General features: G+C 48.3%; 1 protein-coding gene across 1 annotated transcript in view; it reads right to left on the bottom strand.

The window, feature by feature from the left end:
* LOC127009267 (uncharacterized) overlaps window positions 1-4,635 on the bottom strand; it is a 115,190-nt gene extending 110,555 nt beyond the window's left edge. The window contains exon 1 of the mRNA XM_050882163.1: window positions 4,068-4,635. The gene's annotated coding sequence lies outside the window, so the exon portion shown is untranslated. The remainder of the gene's footprint in view (window positions 1-4,067) is intronic.
* Between the last annotated feature and the right edge of the window lie 15,805 nt (window positions 4,636-20,440).

Genomic DNA, 20,440 nt, shown 5'->3' on the forward strand with positions numbered 1-20,440 from the left:
GTCGGTGCTCTAATCTCAAAACTTGCTCCCTTCCCGGCTGTACTTTATCCATACATTTTTGCGGCCCAACAAAATCGACCTTTTAAAATACAAGTCTTCATTTTGAAAGAAGACAGACAACCCGCCACCAGCTGCTGCAACCGGCGGCAAGGCGGCCCCTCGCCTCGGGAGAAATCTAAATATTTGTAAGCCCCGGCTCCATAGAACTGAAGATGAATGCGTGCTGATCCGTCCTGTTTATCCTGGCCTGGAGTGATTTCCGGGGCTCTTTACCGCGCGAGCTATAAGTGACTTGTTTTTTTGGCCTTATTTGTAACCTTAGTCTTCAAAACTACTACTCATTGACTCTATTGAAACGTAAACTTGTATGACATCAGCAGCCAAGCTTTCTTATAGGCAAGTTATGTGATCTTATGTGAAAAAGAAAGGTTTAGATTTTGCAGATTGTCTACTTAAAAAATCATAGGCTGACCCTTTTATGCGACAAAGGAGACAAAGACTTTCCTTCCCGTGAACATGAGCAGGCCACCGCCGCGCCGTCTCCCCAGAGCTCGGCAGCCCTCTGGGACGCACGACGGCCACGCACCAGCCTTGCGGAGTGCCTTGGGTTGCCTCACGCGCCACCGGGCAGAGGTAAAACTTCCTCACGAACATTCTTATATTTAGCGTGCCATGCCTATATATAAATGTTCATTAGCACTGAGAGAATACAAGGAAGCCATACTAAGATGAAGCATACGTTGTGCCTTTATAGCGGCCCCTCCGTCAAGCGTGGCCGCCATCGTGTTCCTGTTATCGCGAGGCCACACAATTACTACCACGGCTAATGGCTGCCACCAAGACGACTGTAATCCTTCCAGCCTTGGGAGGGAATCGAACTCTCGTTATCAGGAGAGAGAGAGAGAGAGAGAGAGAGAGAGAGAGAGAGAGAGAGAGAGAGAGAGAGAGAGAGAGAGAGAGAGAGAGAGAGAGAGAGAGAGAGAGAGAGAGAGAGAGAGAGAGATAACACACACACACACACACACACACACACACACACACACACACACACACACACACACACACACAGTCAACTTGCTCGTGTCTGGGTGTTGCGCTGACAGATCCATCAACAACTTGGCCAGGCGGAACACAGCGTCTAGACCAGCGTAATTATCTCCGTCGGCGACCCAAACCTGTTCAGCATCCCTCTGGTCACGCGGGACGGTTGTATTGTCCCCGCCCGGCGCAGAGGGTAGAGTCACACCTCGCAACACCCCAGCAGAGCACATTTCCTCGCAGCACATGTCATCACTCGACGCAACGACACGCAACATCACATATCACAGTGTAACACATTCCACAACGCAGTACATCACACAAGAGACCACCACTCAGTGCATACGAATCTCACGTCACACACACAAACACACGTACACACACACACAGGGAGCTTCGTACTGCATTGCTTAGGGCGGTAGGCTCATACCCGAGAGGTTCCGGGTTCGATTCCTTGGCTGAGTGGAGACGGTTGGCCAGTCTCCTTTCATCCGTGCCTCTGTCCACCCAGCAGGGAGTAAGTACCGAGTGTCAGACGGGGGTTGTGTCCCGCCTCGTGAGTGTGAGAATGTGATGATAGGTTCCAGCTGTACCCTAAGATACGCCACTATGCAGCTCAGAGCTCTTTCAGGGAGGGTATTGGTTGCGGTCGCGAGTCCAGCAAGTGATCAGAGAATGGTGAATGATATACACTTGGCAGTCCTTACCAGACTTGTGTAGATAGACTATGAGCACAGCCTATGGATAAGTAATACAGACATTCAAAAGGAGGTTGAATCCCATCTCCACCACTGCTGAAAAGGTTAATTGCGTTAGTTGTCAGACGAGATTTCCTTTTCATGTCTGTGTTGCGCTTTAGATATCTACTCTTGAAGTGCACCTCATGATTTAAGAATACAAGAGCTGCCCAAGAAGAATAGTCAATCATAATAAAAGATTGACAGATTTTTCTCTGAAGCGAGTCCTGTTCTTCCTGAATTCAGCAGGAGTACCGAGAAGTGGCGCGCCTGCCGGCCCCAGTCAGGTGGTGGAGGTGGTGGCGAGCAGCCGCGATGCACCGTAGTAACGCGTCGGTGGCGGGTTAGAGCGGGTCTCGGGCCTCCGTGGAAAGAAACACACTATAGCACAGCGTGTTGGTTAAACTTTCACAACAACGAAGTCTCCCAGCACACTCACTTTCTTTATTCAATATACACAGCTTCATACGTAGGCCAAATCACCTTTAATGACGCCAGGGTCTCGAGGGTGGGAGGGTCGTGAGCGTCAAGGTTCGGTCGCTATGCATGGCTGGTGTGTGTGTGTGTGTGTGTGTGTGTGTGTGTGTGTGCTGCTGTTGGTAAATTCTACAAGGAGGTGGGCAACACGCATCTTTGGTTGGTGTGTGCTATTGCCCGTCACTTGGCCAGCCCAGCACGGCATCACGACGGCAGGGTGCGTGAGGATCGACACAACCCTCGCATTCAAAACACCCAAAAAGGTCTCGTTTTTACTTTTCTTTTATAGACCAAAGGCAAAAGCAAAATTTACGAGATTTGACATTGGGCGAGGAACCACGCGTCGTTTAGCCATTTTTTATGAAAAACAGTTACAGTCCGACACAAATAATTTAGTCTAAAGTTCTCAATCCCAGCTGGCCTTATTTAAGTAATGGTTTATATAAAAAAACTCGAAAAACTATTGGCAACTTTACATTTACGTGCCAAGCGTCCGTGTATTGCCAGGGGTTTATGATAACTTGGTTAAGGTTGCCCTGTGTCAGAGGTCCCGCAACCAAACAACTGTCACTGTCTCGCTCGTCCCAGCGTCCTCAACGTCTGCCGTGACAGTGGCAACTGTTCGACCTGACGAAGCTCAGTTCCCACGTACGAGCAGCACATACCCAACCACTGCCCTCATCGGGTTACAGGAAAAATGCAACACTGCAGGGGGCGGGGACCTAACAGTGCAGCTCGGCGCGGGTCTCCGGCACCTGTACTCAACACATTGTCACGGCTAGGAAACACTCTCCTACTGGTCTCTCCAAACAGGTCAATACATGCATTTTAAGTTACAGGGCGTGCTGCTGCAGCTTGGCACGTGCACCCTGAACTACACTATCAACTTGGAGACACCCCAGGAGAGGAAGTGGAGCAGAGATGACTCTTTCATGACGATTGAACTGAAATACTGATAAGCGGCTCAGCTTCACAAATGCATTTGCAACCCAGCAACAGCAGGACAGCCAGGCCGGCTCAGGTGCAAAGATATATTTACAAACAATAAAACTATCTTCGCAATTATTGCCAGTTTTTCATGCAAATGAAAACACTCAAATAACCAAATCTTCTGTGCAACAGCAAGATGAATCATTGTCACAAAATAATTGATCTCATTTCTCGAAGAAAACGCAAAACACACCGGCTTTCAGCGTGTAATCAGTCTTCATAATTTACTCCACAAAATCACCCCGGGCCCTGCAACGTGAAATTCACCAAAATTTCATACAACCACTTTTTTCCGGCATAATTTATGGCCTGAGAGTAACAAGAATCAATACACTAATTACAAACCCGCCTTTTATGGTGCGGGTCACGTTCCTTCCACAAACTTCTTTTCCTTACTTAAAAAATGGACTGCTGCATTTTCTTTTCTTAATTAAGACATCAGTTTCCCTGGCTGACACTGGTGGGGACCAGCCATGCAGCCGCGGGGCCCAGCGACGACCAGCCGACACCGGTAATAAGTAAAGGTATTACAGGTATCCACGACATGCGAACTAGGGAATCATCTTTTTTTTTTTAATATTCACGCAATCTCGGAAACGGCAGCTTATTACTGTTCTAGATGAGCTACCTGCTGCAAAATTACAAGTCACGAGGTTCATAAGCACTCCAACATAATCCCGCCACACACACACACACACACACACACACACACACACACACTTTAGCCGTGACGCTGCTTCCAGGGGGAGTTACCGTCACTCCACACTGACAGAAATTCAAAGCCTTCACTAAAGCGTATTTTCAGCATGGGAGTCTTTCTCGTACCTTAAAGCTGTGTGGGAGAAAAGGCTGCTGAAGGTGATCCCTGTGCTTCTGATCCTGCTGAGCCACAGGCTGCTGAGGCTGTTCAAGCCCACCACCGCTAAGCTTCAGGCCGGGGCAGTAAGTGGGAATATTTGTCACAGATCATAATGCATGGAATACTACAGGATTTTCCTACACCCAAGTTATTCAGTATTCCCGAACATCAATTATCAGTTCTATTAAATCCTGTCATCTTGCGTAGTCTTGTGATTCCTCGACAAAATGTAATACTCAGCGTTAACTGTCACGTAGATTTAAGTCACGAAAAAGCACATTCCGAAACAAAGACGAGCACAGGGAGTTGAACACCGCACACAAGGGAATGTATCCTTGGCGTGGCCACGACACCCGCGCAGGGTCGCTGCCTCGCCACCCTGCACGGGCTATGTACTGCGAAAGTGGTAGCAGAGGAGAGAGAGAATGAGTGGAGAAATCAAGAGAGCGGAGCGGCACACCCACACTTGGTCACCGACTAGCCAACACTGATAAACCCGGCTGCCGCCACACCAGGCAGCCGCCACCGCTGCCAAAGGCTGCCACTGCCGCGCCGCCTCTAGCCCCACACAGGACTGAACCCACACAGGATGAACGTGCTGCCCTTAGCCTTCTTTCACATGGTCCCCTGGCTACGTGAGCCTCAACTAGTTATGCTTTTTAGACATATACCAGAGTGGTACAGAGGTCTTTCAAAAGTGACAATACGTGCTGCACTCAATATGGAAATCTCATTGAGGTGTTGCAGCAAGATTTAAAATATATCCTATTTCTGGAATCTGTGTGACCTCTTTCTTCATGGAGGAGCCAGGAAGACCGTGGAGGCTGGTGCTGTGGAGGCTGTGGTGGAGGCGGAGGCGCGGCGCTCGTCTTGCGTCATAATCTTAGCCTCCCGGGCACAGGTATTGATAGAAAGCTTATACGCACAGGTAGATTCATGGCTGTCATGCTTCTATAACTCACGGCAAGGGAGGAAGGTACTTAATGTGTGTGTGTGTGTGTGTGTGTGTGTGTGTGTGTGTGTGTGTGTGTGTGTGTGTGTGTGTTTGCTCGCGTTCGAAAATTTATATCCGTGGTGTGCTCCCAGCCAATACTCGAGGCGGGGCTGATCTGGGCATCTTTCGTTTATCCTAAGTACACATTTAAATGCGTGTGCGTGTCTCGCCGGCGGGGGATGTGGTCGCCCTGATCTGCGCAACACGTGAGCTCAGATCCTCCTCGCCCCAACACTCACGGTGGAAGCTCCTCGGCCTGACTAAGTGTAAGGGATTACATAAAGAACGAGGAATGGTATGACATCACGCAGAAAGGACACCATACCGCCCTCATGTTGTCTCCTGCACGGTTGATTCTCCTCCATTCATCCAGTTTTTTTGCTGTTTCTTTCTTTCCTCACTTCATTCAGAACCAGCACCTTCATCCCTTCCTTCCCCGTGAGTTCTTTGTTCTCCTCCTTCCTTCCTTCCGAAATCCCTCCACCTCACTGCTCCATGTTCCTCTACGTTCCTCTTTCCCTGTTCGGTGTTCACTTCAAAAAGTTCTATTTCATTTTACAGTCCTCACCATTCCAGCACTTGAGTTTTTCTTCTCTCGCTTCTTTCTCGCCAACTTAATTCTCTTTACTTTATACTTTATTCCTTCCACCCAGTTTTCTCTTCTTCGCCACTTTTCTGCGCCCAATTTCTCCGCACCCGTTCACCTTTAAACGTCTGCAGGACCGCTCACTAACTCATCAAGATAGCTCAGAATATTCTATAATGTTACAGAAGTTAAAAATATGCGAGTATTTTGGTAGGCGACACGGGTCATAACTCTCAAGGTCATTGCAATATATATCCGTTCGGTGCCAAGATGTTTGACACAGTTTTTACTACTTAACGGCTCCCTTCATTTTGCTGTCTCTTCCTTCCCTTCGTTCCTTATATCTATTAATGAGCCAACGCGCCCATTCGCTCCCTTTGCTCCCCTCTCCATTCAGTCACTGGGTCCGAAGTTGCGCTGCGCCACCCACATAGACACTCCATCATGCAAACCACCACCAACATGCCGTCCACAAGTATATCACATCACCCACATGTAGGGCAGACGAGCAGGCAGCCCACACAGACACCTTATCATACATATCACCTCACCACACACACACACACACACACACACACACATCCACCCGCGTTTATATTCACAACACCACACAACCTGCTCTTCCTAACTACGTATGTACATCTTATTTAACCAGAAAAACATGACACACACAAAACAACAAACACACACAAACACTCTCTCTCTCTCTCTCTCTCTCTCTCTCTCTCTCTCTCTCTCTCTCTCTCTCTCTCTCTCTCTCTCTCCACAGCACCATTTAACGCCTTTTCATCCCCTTTTTCCCGCAAGCGTCGTCCACCCTCTAATGCCTTGACATCCTCGCACCCACTGACTTCCCTCCCCTGTGGTCTGGTCTCCCTTGCCTCACCCCGCTCCGCCTCCGCCGCCCCGCCGCCGCCGCCACTCCAAAGAGAAGACCTCCAAGTCTCCCATTTTACCTGAGTCCCTTTCTAGCATCCTGACATCCGCAGCCTCCGTGCTCAACCTTGGTCCGTCTCGTTCCTCCTACATTTGCAACATTGCTCGCGCTCATCCTGGGTACACGCATGCAAGCAGGAACGCACGAGTATGCACGCACACACGGACACTTATATACGTACACAAGCTTTTCCACACACACACACACACACACGGTTTAAGTACACAAGGCCGCTCAATACACCTCGGTCCATAATTACCTGCTTGACGCTCCCCCTCACTCCCTGCTGCCGGCCCTCAGCACAGCCAGCAACAGCCTCGCCCTCGTTCATTCTTCGTCCCCCCTCCACCCGTCTCCACATTCATCCAGTCCTCTGCCCCAGGCGCCCCCTCTAAGGCCCCTCTTGCATCATAACAACCACAAAGCCTTCCCCGCCGCTGCATCTCCTCGCCCTCAGCCGCCCCGTCCGCTATCCCATTAACCTCCTTGCTAGTCGGCCCATTAAGACCATCTCTCCGCATGACGTAAAATATCCTCTTTCTCGTTTATCCTCACACTCGTATTCACGCACACAGCCTCGTTCCCTTCATTCCCCCTACACACACATACTCCTAATTGCAAATGTTCCACACAGATAGAAGCGCTTGCACGACTGGGGGGTACACACACACACACACACACACACACACACACACACACACACACACACACACACACACACACACACACAAGCACACACTACCACTTCCTTGTTCCCCTTTCCGCACTACCCTGCCTTCCTCCCCTCCCCGGTCACCAGTGCTTCCTTCCTTCCTCCTCCCTTTAGACGTAGCCCGCGCACCTCCGACTCTTTTTGTGCGCCCCTCGTGCCCTCATCAAGGCTGACTCAAGTCTCCCTCACCTCCTCGCAGGCTTCGTTCTCCCCCAGTTAAATACATTTCCTATCCCCGCGTCAGAAGTTATTCAGCGGGGTACCTGGAAGGGCCCCGCGCTTGGGGTTGGAGAGGGGCGACGCTTTATCCACCCTTCCGAGAAAGCAAAGTTGTAGTGTCATCTTGCTGAAAATAATTGGGGAGAATAATTTTCGAAGGAGAAAGGACATCTAACGCGGACTTCTTTTCATGTTTTCTTTACCAATTCTTGCTTGGCCGCGCTGATGTTGGCGATAAGTTCCCGAAGATTTTGTTTCATGTGGCTCGGCCCGACACTGTTCTCTTTGCCCACACACGTCGTAGTCTCAACGTTACTTTGGTTATGGTCGCTAAGAAGATCGTAAAAATCATAGAGAGCGGCGTTATTGTGGAAAAACGCCGCGTCACTATTGACCAAAAGGCGAGGATGAGGCTGATTGCAAGGAACAAAAGGATGACCTGGAGGAGCTGCGCGGTGAGTGACGCTGTGCCGCCGCCTGCCGGTCGAACTCCTTTTACTGTGGAACGGAACGGATTGGACATGACAAGTATGAAATTTCTTTGGCACCGACTGTTTACTTCAAAGGATTATTTTTTTGTTTGAGGCAGTTTTCTTCGCGTCTACCTGCATTATGTTCCTCCGTGGGGTGATGGTTAGCATGTCTAGTATGAGTCCGCGGGCCAGGGTTCGATCCCGGCCAGAGCAGATGGTGTTCATCCCAACCAGTCCATCATTCCCTTCGATCTGGTCGATATACGGGTACTTGGGGAAACTTGTGGAGGGTAAACTGTGGTGACGGAAATGAGCGCCGAGGCAACAGGCAGCTTGGCGTGTGCCCCCAGCTTTACTCTTAGCATTGCCTGCCATGGCATTCCACACTTTTTGATAGCGACTGACTACTTCTTGCCCAATCCTTATCCGTACCTTCCTCTTCTAATCAATAGGCCTCAGAAACGGACATGTGGAGTGCCCAGAACATCATATCTGTGACATTCTTTTCCTCAGATACATTTGCAAGAGGTGGCGACGTCCTTTGTGGACCAGCAGCCTCTGCCGAGCTTGCTTCAGGCCTCACAAGGGTTAGCGACCAGTTGGATATTAATCACGCAGCCAAGACCATGAACTAATCACAGCTCTTAGGCTACTTTGACTTCATCGATGAGGCTTCCCTTTCTCCCATCAATGCTCTCCTGCCCGTGAACCTCTGGGCACCTTCTAGACAGGGTGTGCGTGTGCGTCCCTCTGTCTTGGCCCTCCCTCGCTTCCGTCAGCACTTTGCCTTGATAATCTCTCCCCTCGCCTCGTGTTGGCTCTCCCTTCTCCCGACTTCCACGGCCCAGCCATGCTTTTACCTCCATAAAATGCTGCATTACCCTCTTCCTGCCAGCTCCCTCCCAGTGCTCCGGGATTACCTGTTGATTGATGAAGGGACATGTACTTACTGGAGGATCAAACACCCTCCTCTCCCTTGCACGCATACAACTTTATACGCAGGTGTGTGTGTGTGTGTGTATATATATATATATATATATATATATATATATATATATATATATATATATATATATATATATATATATATATATATATATATATATTATATATATTATAAACACACACACACACACACACACACACACACACACACACACACACACACACACACACACACACACACACACACATATATATATATATATATATATATATATATATATATATATATATATATATATATATATATATATATATATATATATATATATATATATATATATATATATATATATATATATATATATTTTTTCTGTCTCTCTCTCTCTCTCTCTCTCTTCTTTGTGCCGCCTCTCTTCCCTCGGCCCTTCACTCCCGCCGGCCCCGCGCACCCGGCCACGCATCAATCAGCCTTTCATTACTCCCCTCAATCAATTTGCCCCCCACGATGGGCGGCGGTAAGGGTGGGTTCCCGAGCCGCGCCGCCCACTGCCGGCGTTATTCACTGTAATTCAGCTCCAGTCGGGCGTTGCCAATAGTCTTTCATGTTGATGTTTCAAGTTTGGTTGTTCAGATTTTTGATGAGTTGGCTCGTAACGCGCCGATACAGAAAATTCAGAAGGATTAGACGCTAAGTAATTAGAGATGCAGCCTTGAATGGTAACGATGCTTTATGATCCCGAGGCCCAGGCAAACACTATTTAATCTTATTATCTCGCGTTGAATCCGGCGCTCATCAAGCGATAAAACACAATGCAACAACTGCAGGGTGCTTTCTTCTCTTGACGAAAAACCTTTAACAAAGGAAAATCTGCGTCATCTGAAATAAATTATATCTTCGTAGTTGTAAATCTATGTATCAAGAACGCGTTTCCGTTCATAATATGTTTTTGATACCCAAACTTTGTCCTTCAAAAAACAATTCTCGCACCGTACATTATTACTGTCACCCCACTCAGACCCAGACCCAGACACACCCACTGAACCAGCTGCTGCTCCTTGGTGACGCCACCACTGAAGTTTAAATGTATGTACACTTATGATATCTACCACCAACCACACCCGCTTAACCACTAAACGTTTAGCACACAGACACAGAAGGTCACCAGGCACAGCACAAATATAATTCTCAGCTGCTGCCACACACACTCACAACGCCCAACCACTGACACATGCATCCACATCACCCATACACTACCACACCCGCGACACCCAACCACACCGACAACAACCACGCAACTGCCCTTACAACACCCATACACTGTCACACACAAACCAACCTGAACTTCCATCCACACCCACAAGACCCAGTCACTACCACACCCTCAGCAGCCAGTCACTGCCACACCCACAACACCCACGCAGCCACACCGTCAGCACACATGCCACGCACATTTCTCGGCCTTTCCCAGAAACATATACCGTGCAGCTTTTTCAGAGGCGGTGATGTTCCAGGGCGAAAAATTAGATAAAATCTTCCACGAAAGGAAAATAGCTAATGGCACCTCATTTATTGGAGTTAATAAGGGGAAGCCATTGTGTTTATCTTCCTTGTAAGGCAGCGTGACTTCTTTCGATAATTATGTTATTTCATTATATCAAAATGATGTGATGGTCAGCGGATAAAATGGGAGGCGGTTCAGAGGCGAGGGGGAAGGGACGGCTCCTTGCTCCTGATGCATCCACGCAGCAGACATTCCTTGCCGCGACTGCTCAAAAGGGATGTTCACATTTTGCTGTAATTTATTTAAAAAATATTGAACACATTACTTAGCTTTTTTTTTTCTCTTAGAAAGAACTCTTAAGCCAGAAAAGAGCCTGCGCCTGCTATGCCGAATCGTGGAGTTTGAACTTGAACTTCAAGTTGGGAGTCACCCAGTACGTCGGTGGTGGCCAGCCCGCGCCGCGCACCACCGTCTCGGCGACGGTCATCCCGCAGGAAGGCAGCACAACCAGTTTGAATCGCACAAAGAGGCCTTTAAGGTTATGCATTATTTTGATGCTTTTGGTCGTACGAAAGTTTGTGAAACTTGTCATACGCAAAAAGGAACGAAATGTTCGAGCTGAAGTTGTAGTAATAGATAATCAACTTTTCAGTTGCCTTCCGAAACTGCAACCATTATGAGAGGCAACACTGTTCTGGTGACCACGGCGCCGCGCGGGTCACAACACACAATAAAATAGTGCCGAGGCCGCCACCACCGGCCCGCGGCGGCAACCACTCCACTGCCGATTAGTCCACGGGCCGCGCACGACACTTTTGACGAAACATACACAATGCTTATAAAAATTATGATAACAGAAATTCTTCAGAAATTACCATTTTATAGATATAGTCATCTAAATAAGTGTAGTATTATATCAAATAAAAATGCAATCGAAAACCGTAACTACTCCATGCATTTCAATACCATGTCACGGCCACAAATATGTGCTAACAAAATATATTTCGGTGAATAGTTCTTGTCCTTTGAACAAGCCTAATTTATTATTTCCATATTTAGCATTTAGCTGATATGCATACACAAACATAAAAAAACAAGCATATATACACGCACACAAACATACATACACTCACATATAAACACAAACGCAAAAAAACAAACACACAAATACACTAACACACATACACACACACACACACACACACACACGTGTATATATATATATATATATATATATATATATATATATATATATATATATATATATATATATATATATATATATATATATATATATATATATATATATATATTTTGCCAACCCTAGTTCTGGTTCAGTATCTGCTCTTAGTGTATCGATATCTATGTAGTAGTTTTATGGCATAAAAGAAGCAGGAACTATGGTACAATCCAGGGCCTGTTGATGGTTACACAACCATAAGCGAGGAATAGTTATAGAGAAGATAACACGTAGACGCCACTAAAACTCAAGAGGAAATGTAATCCTCCTCACCAGGCCGGAAGGGAACATTGAATTCCGTGTCTCCTGAGGTGTTGCGGCACTTCACGAGCCTCGCCCTGTGTTCCTAATGTAACATAAACCTGCCGATGCAAACCCGCTTTCGTCTGAATGTTACCCGAAGCGGCTGGAAAAGCCTCGACATCTAACGTTGTCTCCCTCCTGATTTGCATAATGCTTCCGTGGGCCTGACACTTCCGGGGGGACGCCTCCGTCGGGGCAAAATATTCCTTACACACCTCCCTGACACTAAGAAGGATTTGGGTCCATTTTTCACGAGGCCTCATGAGCGGCGTCCCTCCCTCAGTGTTGACAAACCCAACAGCAGGGACACATGTTACCTCACCCTCCCCGGGGACACACCCTTTGAACTACAAGAGGCTCAAATCTGGCCTAAGGGGAGATTCACCCTTAACGACGACGAGGATAGGGACTAAGTTAACCCTTCCCCGCCGGCTGCTGGGCCTGGGATAATCCTTCCTGCGGCTGACCCACGACGACAGATGTGGACGACAACACTCAGCTAAGTTGCATGTTTGGTATTAAGTAATTGCATTTCCTAAAGTTTCGTCACTTTGTAATCCACGAGCAGGTAACGCGGCGCCACGCCCACCGCCGCCCGGGGAGTGGGGACGGGCGAGGCGCGGCGCCGTCACCTCTTCTTGAAGACCACTGACTGGTAACCTAATAAATAATCTGTGGCCGCTTCATGCGACAGAATGCATATGGTAATGAGGCGGAGGGGCCGAGGGTAACGCTGCTTGGCCTGGCGACGCGGACGTGTGCGAACAGCCTTCACGGTGACGCCTGGCTGGGGACGTGATGGGCCCGCACCACGGACGGAAGGACGGATGGACAAATACATACACACACACACACACACACACACACACACACATATATATATATATATATATATATATATATATATATATATATATATATATATATATATATATATATATATATATATATATATATATATATATATATATATATATATATGAGTGGCTTTCAGGGAGAGAAAATACCTTCCAGTGACTGAAGTAAGTGTTTTGACATTCCACTTCTTGCCTTCGCCTTTACAACATTCTTGCCGCACTCACTGTGTCAAGGCTCGATGGCAGGAGGAGAGATCGGAATTAGTGAGTTGAAAGAAACTTCAGAACTCGCGAAGTAATATACTGGTGAGAAGGAACGCCAAGTCAAAGTTCGCAACTTTCCCACTGGGAGAATCTAATTACTGCAATCGATGAGACCTGCGGAACGCCTCACGTCGGTCCTTGAGCCTGGCTGAGCCTCGGCCAGCGTCGCCGGGGGTGGGGAGGGAGGGAGGGCTGGTTAGGGTGAGCCCCTCATGCGGCGTTCAGTCCCGCCCCGACACACTGGTGGTCGTAATGAGAAATGACTACTTTAACATATTTTTAACCCAACATAACAACCTGCAGCACATGTGGATGATAGGGCAGCGGGGAGCATGTTGGGTAATAATCAAGCAATTAAACAACCACACGAAGTGGAAAATTGTACTAATAAATCTGTCGTGGATCCCGCGGCGTGGCGCGAGCCTACTAAGCTGGTTCCTGAATTCGTTTCGCCAGCCTCGTCACGTGTGCCCCGCCACGCCAATGTGACGGGCCAGGGCCTTGAGAGGAAGGAAAGATTGCGACGCAGCCAAGGGCAGGCCTACCGAGGGTATGAATGGGCGTCTGGGGCCCAGGGTCCATGGCGTTAGCCCGTCTGCGGGTTAACTGAGGCAAATTACCACCTTCAATGAGGGGGGCAACACGGACGAGTCAGCCTCCGTCACAAAGTTCTAAGGATTGACTCCCCAAAGTCGTAATTGGCTTCATTGGTCCAATTTAAGGTCTTTTCAAACCTTTCAGTAAGGGGAAGTATTGCCAGCAGGAGAGCTCTACTTTTCGGTCAGTCTTAATCAAAACAAATGTAGTGTTTTAATGGCCATAATTGGGAGTTGCAGCGACTTGTTGATAGTAAGGGACGTGGTTGAGTACGGAGGGGGAAGAGGTGTTACTGTGGCTGTGTGTCAGAGCCTCGGGCGGCGGGAGGCAGCGGCAGCAGCTTCCTGTGAAGGGTTACTACCGGTGGCAGGGCCTTTTGTTAGACGCGGTTGCTCAACACTCTGCGTCGTGCCCTCAAACGCTCCACGTCCACCACGCCCCTACAGGCCTCCCCTCTTTTTGGGGGGCTCTAAGATTTTCATCCTAGAGTTACACGCAGGCAGTTTTTTCACCATATCTTTCCTTGCATTACTTAATATGTTATAAGTTTTCCAGTTTCTTGCTTTTAATATGAAATAATGGGCTTTCGCTTGCATAAGCTTCCGGTTCTTACCTCACATCGACTGGCCAAACACGGCCCCGCCCCGCCCCACACCCCCAGCAGCACAGCTCACGCCGCTCCGCCTCCCTCGCTTCACACTTTCACACCCTCCTGCCGCACCTCCTCAGTGTCTTACCCTGCCTCTCTGCCCCAGTGTGACGACATTTTCTCGCTGTCTTTACATTCACCTTTATGATAGATGCTCTCTACAACCCAAAAACATAATTATAGTTCAAATTGTACGATGGGGAAAACCGACGCAAACCAAGACCTCACACAAGAGACGCAACGATACAGTTTTGGCGACGCAGTTTTCCTCTCACGCGGAGATGCAACAACCCGACAGCCACGAGGATGCGAGAGCCACAGGCAGCGGAGGGGAGCAGCTGAGGCGGCCCGGAGGCTTCTTATAAAGGAATATTGAATCGTCCGCGACATTTGTGAATATAATAACGAAGGTGAAAATGGCAGTGTGACTCAGGCCATGGATGGAGGGGGAAGTCGCTCCGATGACTCACTACACTCGCCGTGCATCGTTCGCTTAACTTTAAGTCCCTGTTAGTGTTACAAAGCTTCGGCCGCGGGAGTCCACTCTGTTAGCACCATTTTTTACTTTCTACAAATCTTTTTCGCTGTGTTCAATGCAGCAGGTGAGTGGCGAGAGGAAAAGTAAGTAAGGGTAAAGTGAAATATATAAAAATAAGATAAAAGCAAAATGGAAAAAAATGTTCGGGAAAAACACGAGAGGGGGCTGTCAACAGGGACGGGCGGCGAGGTTATGAGGTAATTTCCAATTTACTCAGTTAATGGGACTGTAAATAGCGGAGTAGAGACGGTGGTAAGGTGCTGGTGGAGGGAGGGAGGGAGGAAGGGAGTTAGATGACGGTGGTGATAGTGAAGAGGGAGGGATGTGGACACTGAAAGGAGGGTGGGAGGCGATGATTGAGGGAGCTGAGAGGCAGAGAGAGAGAGAGAAAGAGAGGAGGAAGGAAGGGAGGGAGGGAAGTAGGAAAGGCTGGAGTAAGGGAGAGCTCGGTAGTAACAGTGTAGGAAAAAATGGATACATGGATACATAGGGTGGAAGGTGATGATGTAGGGAAGGAATGAGGCATGATGGGACGTGCAGGCAAATAGAGGGTGCCAGAGAGGGAGGAAGAGAGGAAGGGAAGGATGGAGTAATGGAGGAAGGAATGAGCCATGATGGGACGTGCAGGCAAAGAGAGGGTGCCAGAGAGGGAGGAAGAGAGGAAGGGAAGGATGGAGTAATGGAGAGGACGGTAACATTAGCAAAGAAAAAAAGGCAAATAGAGGGTGCCAGAGAGGGAGGAAGAGAGGAAGGGAAGGATGGAGTAATGGAGAGGACGGTAACATTAGCAAAGAAAAAAAAGAGGAATGCATGCAAGGAAGGGAGTGGGAGGTGAAGATAGGGAGGTGACTGTGAAGGGAAAGGAAACTCGGAGAGGGTAGAAGTGGAATAGAAGCAAAATTACGACTCTCCTAACTCTCCCATCTACGACTCTGAAGGGATGTAACAAGATGAAGGGGGGAGGAGGAGGAGGTGAGTAAGTGAAGGAAGCTGGCCGGGAGATGCTGGTTGTGGGAGAGAGAGGGGGAGCTGAGGGGTGGAGGAGAGTGTCGACGGAGAGGTAGGGAGGAGGTGGCCCAGTGAAGGAAGCTGCATGACTGGGAGATGCTGGATGAGGGAGAGGAGGAGGCTGTCGGGGGTAGAAGAGTGTGAAGGGGGAGGAGAGGTGTCAGGGTGGATGCTGCTGCTAGAGAGATAGAGAGAGAAGGGGCTGCAGGGTGGAGGAGAGTGATGGGGAAGAGGGGAGCTACAGGGTGGGGAGTGTGGGGGAGATGAGGGGTGGCAGGGTGGGTAATGGTGGAGGGAGAAAAGGGGATGCAAGGTGGAGGAGAGTGTGAAGGTGGATGGTGTGGAGGGAGTGGAGGGGCAGAGGGGGGGGGGAGGAGGACGTGAAACCTTAGAGATGGGTTCTGATTCCAAAGTGGATGAAAAAATTAACAAGGAATGATGAGCTGAAAGGTCACGTCATCACAAGCACACATATGCACATGCTCCCCCTCTCCCCCCCCCCCCACAGACAATGCATTCCTCTCTCTCTCTCTCTCTCTCTCTCTCTCTCTCTCTCTCTCTCTCTCTCTCTCTCTCTCTCTCTCTCTCTCTCTCTCTCTGCCGCCGAAAACAATTGGGAACAAGCACACCCTCCAAGCCCTTACACGGACGACATGGCACACGGGAGTCAGGCGGGGACGGAATTGTTATGCTCCTCTCCTTTATCATCCCAAGTGACACTCTCCACTCACGTTAAAAGAGTCCATAAAAGAAGCAGACGAAGCGGGGTTACCTGAGACTATAGCCGCTGTAAAAAGAAGAGGAGAAGGTCAAAAGACTCAAGGACTGCTCAGGTTTCAGGCTCTTTGAGGACGCTCGGAGGAGGACACAGAAGCCCGCGTATCAGTTATGACCGTGGCGCCGACAAGGGGTGTCCCGCTCGTCATGCGAAGAGCTGATGTCTGTGGGGTGTCCTCTGCTTCTCCCTCCTCCTCCTCCTCCTCCTCCTCCTCCTCCTGTCAGATCAATCCCATTTTCTCCTGTAGCCGGCGTGCATCCAGCGGTGTTAGTGTGGGAGGCGCCGAAGGCTCCTCCAGTATCTTATCGCGTCCCGCCACACTCCTCTCTGACGCCTCTCTCAGCCTAACATTTTTCAGGGGTTCTTTTTCCCATGTTGCCGCCCGTGTCTCCCCTCAATCCCGCCTCCCGGACACACGCACATTCACTTCCTTTATCTCTGTCCAATTCTCGTTTTCAGGTCTGAGGTTTCCCCAGAGTCGAGCTTTTACGTATCTAGACAATACAATAACGATGCCTTCGTGCCTTACAAAGATTTCCTGTTTAATGTCTGCAGTCTTTCCACTATCTGCCCCGGCCCTCAGCCCCGGCGGCGGCGTGCGACCAGGCGATTACCTGTAACATCGTACTCAGCGCGGCTCCCCCTCGGCGGCACGGGGCCCGGCGCACGGGGTTTAGATTAACGTGTTCAGATTAGGGCGAGTGTTTAGATTAGAGGACCTGCTGCTCTTCTCTAACATAAAATGTGAACGTAAAAGTTAAACCCATGGAAAAGTTTCTCTAGCCTTGATCTTTACGAGAAATCGTAAATTACAGGAGACGGCTGTCGGTGTGTCGTCTTTGTGTTCCGACGGCCGGGAGCGGAACAAGAAAAGGCCGACGTATAAACAGTCTGAGGGCGGAATGGGAACTCCGGACTTGCTTGAAATCCTCTTTATTCAAGTATCAATTTTCTCCGTCGACTCCTGAGACAAGAATTGTTTTACTTTAAGAGCAGGATCGCCCCTCACGCTCCCCGGGAAAGCCCCCGGTGGGTGCTCTGTGTTGCCACCGCCGTGTCCCTTCCCCTCAGGGCCGCCGCAGGGCTCGAGTCGCAGCCTTAGGAGCGCACGGCAACATTAGCGTCTACCGAAGCGGCATCTAAAACAATCATCGCAGAAGGATTTCCGCTCCTCGTAAAAGCGCTCAGTCACCCGTTGCGTTTGTGAAAACACGAAACTTTTCCCGGCTGTGATGGCAACAGGTGCTAACAACATATGTGTTTGTCGCACGGGGGAGCTCCAAATATCGTCCTTTATGGCAAAATATTCGCTGGATACGAAGATTGCATGCAATGGCTCGCGTATCCCAAGGGTAGAAATGTGCAAATGTTTTTTCCATCGGTTCCATAGTGACTGGGAACAGCGTGCAGCCGTGTGGTGGCCGCGGCAATAAAGTGTCCCCCTCATCAGGGAGAGGGATGAGTTTTGAGCTAACTGTGCTGCCTCACGTACACACACACACACACACACACACACACACACACACACACACACACACACCGGCTACACTTTGCTTCAATATCAATTTCAGGTCAAAAAAATGTCATTGCCACTGGAACTATACAAAAAAATCCTGTTTCTTCCATCCGTGGGTGAGAGGGAGCACGCCACGGGGTGGGGCCGCGGCGGCGAGACAAAGGCTGTTACGCACTCGTAGAAAACACGTGCAGCAGACACCGGCGGAACAATGCGTGCTGTCTGCTGCTTCCTCTCTCTCTCTCTCTCTCTCTCTCTCTCTCTCTCTCTCTCTCTCTCTCTCTCTCTCTCTCTCTCTCTCTCTCTCTCTCTCTCTCTCTCTCAAAGCCCCCCCATACAGTTAGTCCATTCCAGCACCATTGCCAGCCGAAGAATCGCCACCATATCATCACCATTATCAGTGCCATCACCATCCTTACTAAAACATCACCATTGGCATCATTATTCCCTCTACCACCACCATAATACCCATCACTAATCGCATATAAAATCACCATTGAAAAAGCCACTGATGAAAATAAGGAAAAAGGAAGAGATTAGAAGAATAAGAACAAGAAGATACAGAAAGGAAAAAAAATATGGATGATAAATAAATGGATGGCGGCGATGAGTAAAAGAGGATGAGGAAGACAAGAGATGATGATAAAAAAAACAACAAAGATAATTAATAAGAAAAATCACGACATACGAAGAACAAGAACAAGATGAAATTGGAAGAAACATAAGGCAAAAACATGGATGAGAAATGAATGGATGATGGTGATGAGAAAAAGAGGATGAAATAGGGACACTGAAAAACAAAGCCAAAAAAAAAAAAAAAAATCTATACATCAGAAAAACAAGAACAAGAAGAAATTGCAAGAAACATAAGGCAAAAACATGGATGAAAAATGAATGAATGATGGTGATAAAATAGAGAGGATGAAGAAGGGACTCTGAAAAACAAAGCCCCCCCCCAAAAAAAAAAAAAATCTATACATCAGAAAAACAAGAACAAGAAGAAATTGCAAGAAACATAAGGCAGAAACATGGATGAAAAATGAATGGATGATGGTGATGAAATAAAGAGGATGAAGAAGGGACGCTGAAAAACAAAGCCAAAAAAATAAAATAAAAACAAATCTAGTCATCAGAAAAAAACAAGAACAAGAAACAAAAAGAATAATAAGGCAAAAAAAACATAGACGAGAAATACATGGATAACAGCGATGAAAAAAAAAAAAAAAGAGGATGATGGACAGAAAAGGTGACGAAAAACAAAGCTAAAGGAAAAAGAAAAATCCACACATCAAAATAACAAGAACAAAAAGAAACAACAAGAAAAATAAGGCAAAAAAAAAAATATGATCGAGAAATACACAGCGACGACGGTGATGAAAAAAAAAAGAGAGGATGAAGAAAAAAAGATAATGGAAAACAAAAGCAAAACAATACAAAGCCAAGTGATACAGTAGGAGTAGAAACAAAACAAAACACACACACAAAAAAAGGGAAAAATCCATAGCAATCACTAGAGGATGCACAGTCTCCTTTACTACCAGCGGACGGCGTGGCGCGGAATAGGTACATAGGGGGGGGGGGGGGGGCAAGGCGGGGGGAGAGGGAAAAAGGAGAAGGGAGTGGACACGGAAACGAGGGTGTGCAAGTATGACTGGTAGTGGGGTTGGTGGGATGTGTACAGACGATAAACAGATAGACAGTGCCGGCTCGAGAGGTGATCAAGCTGGGTAAAGTAGACAGTAAAAGGACGGTAGTGAGACAGAGGTAGTTCGAGACACGTGATACAGGGGGAGTGACTGGTTGGGAGACTGGTGGTATGGATAAAGGCGATAAGCAGATAGACAGTGCCGGCTCGAGAGGTGATCAGGTTGGGTAGAATAGACAGGAAAAAGACGGTAGTGAGACAGAGGTAGTTCGAGACACGTGATACAGGGGGAGTGACTGGTTGGGAGACTGGTGGTATGGATAAAGGCGATAAGCAGATAGAGTGCCGGCTCGAGAGGTGATCAGGTTGGGTAGACAGTAAAAAGACGGTAGTGAGACAGAGGTACTTCGAGACACTGATACAGGGGGAGTGACTGATGGGGAGACTGGTGGTATGGATAAAGGCGATAAGCAGATAGACAGTACAGGCTCGAGAGGTGATCAGGTTGGGTAGAGTAGACAGTAAAAAGACGGTATATAGTGAGACAGAGGTACTTCGAGACACTGATACAGGGGG

This window comes from Eriocheir sinensis, chromosome 40 (genome assembly GCF_024679095.1).
Source record: "Eriocheir sinensis breed Jianghai 21 chromosome 40, ASM2467909v1, whole genome shotgun sequence".
NCBI classification, from domain to species: domain Eukaryota; kingdom Metazoa; phylum Arthropoda; class Malacostraca; order Decapoda; family Varunidae; genus Eriocheir; species Eriocheir sinensis.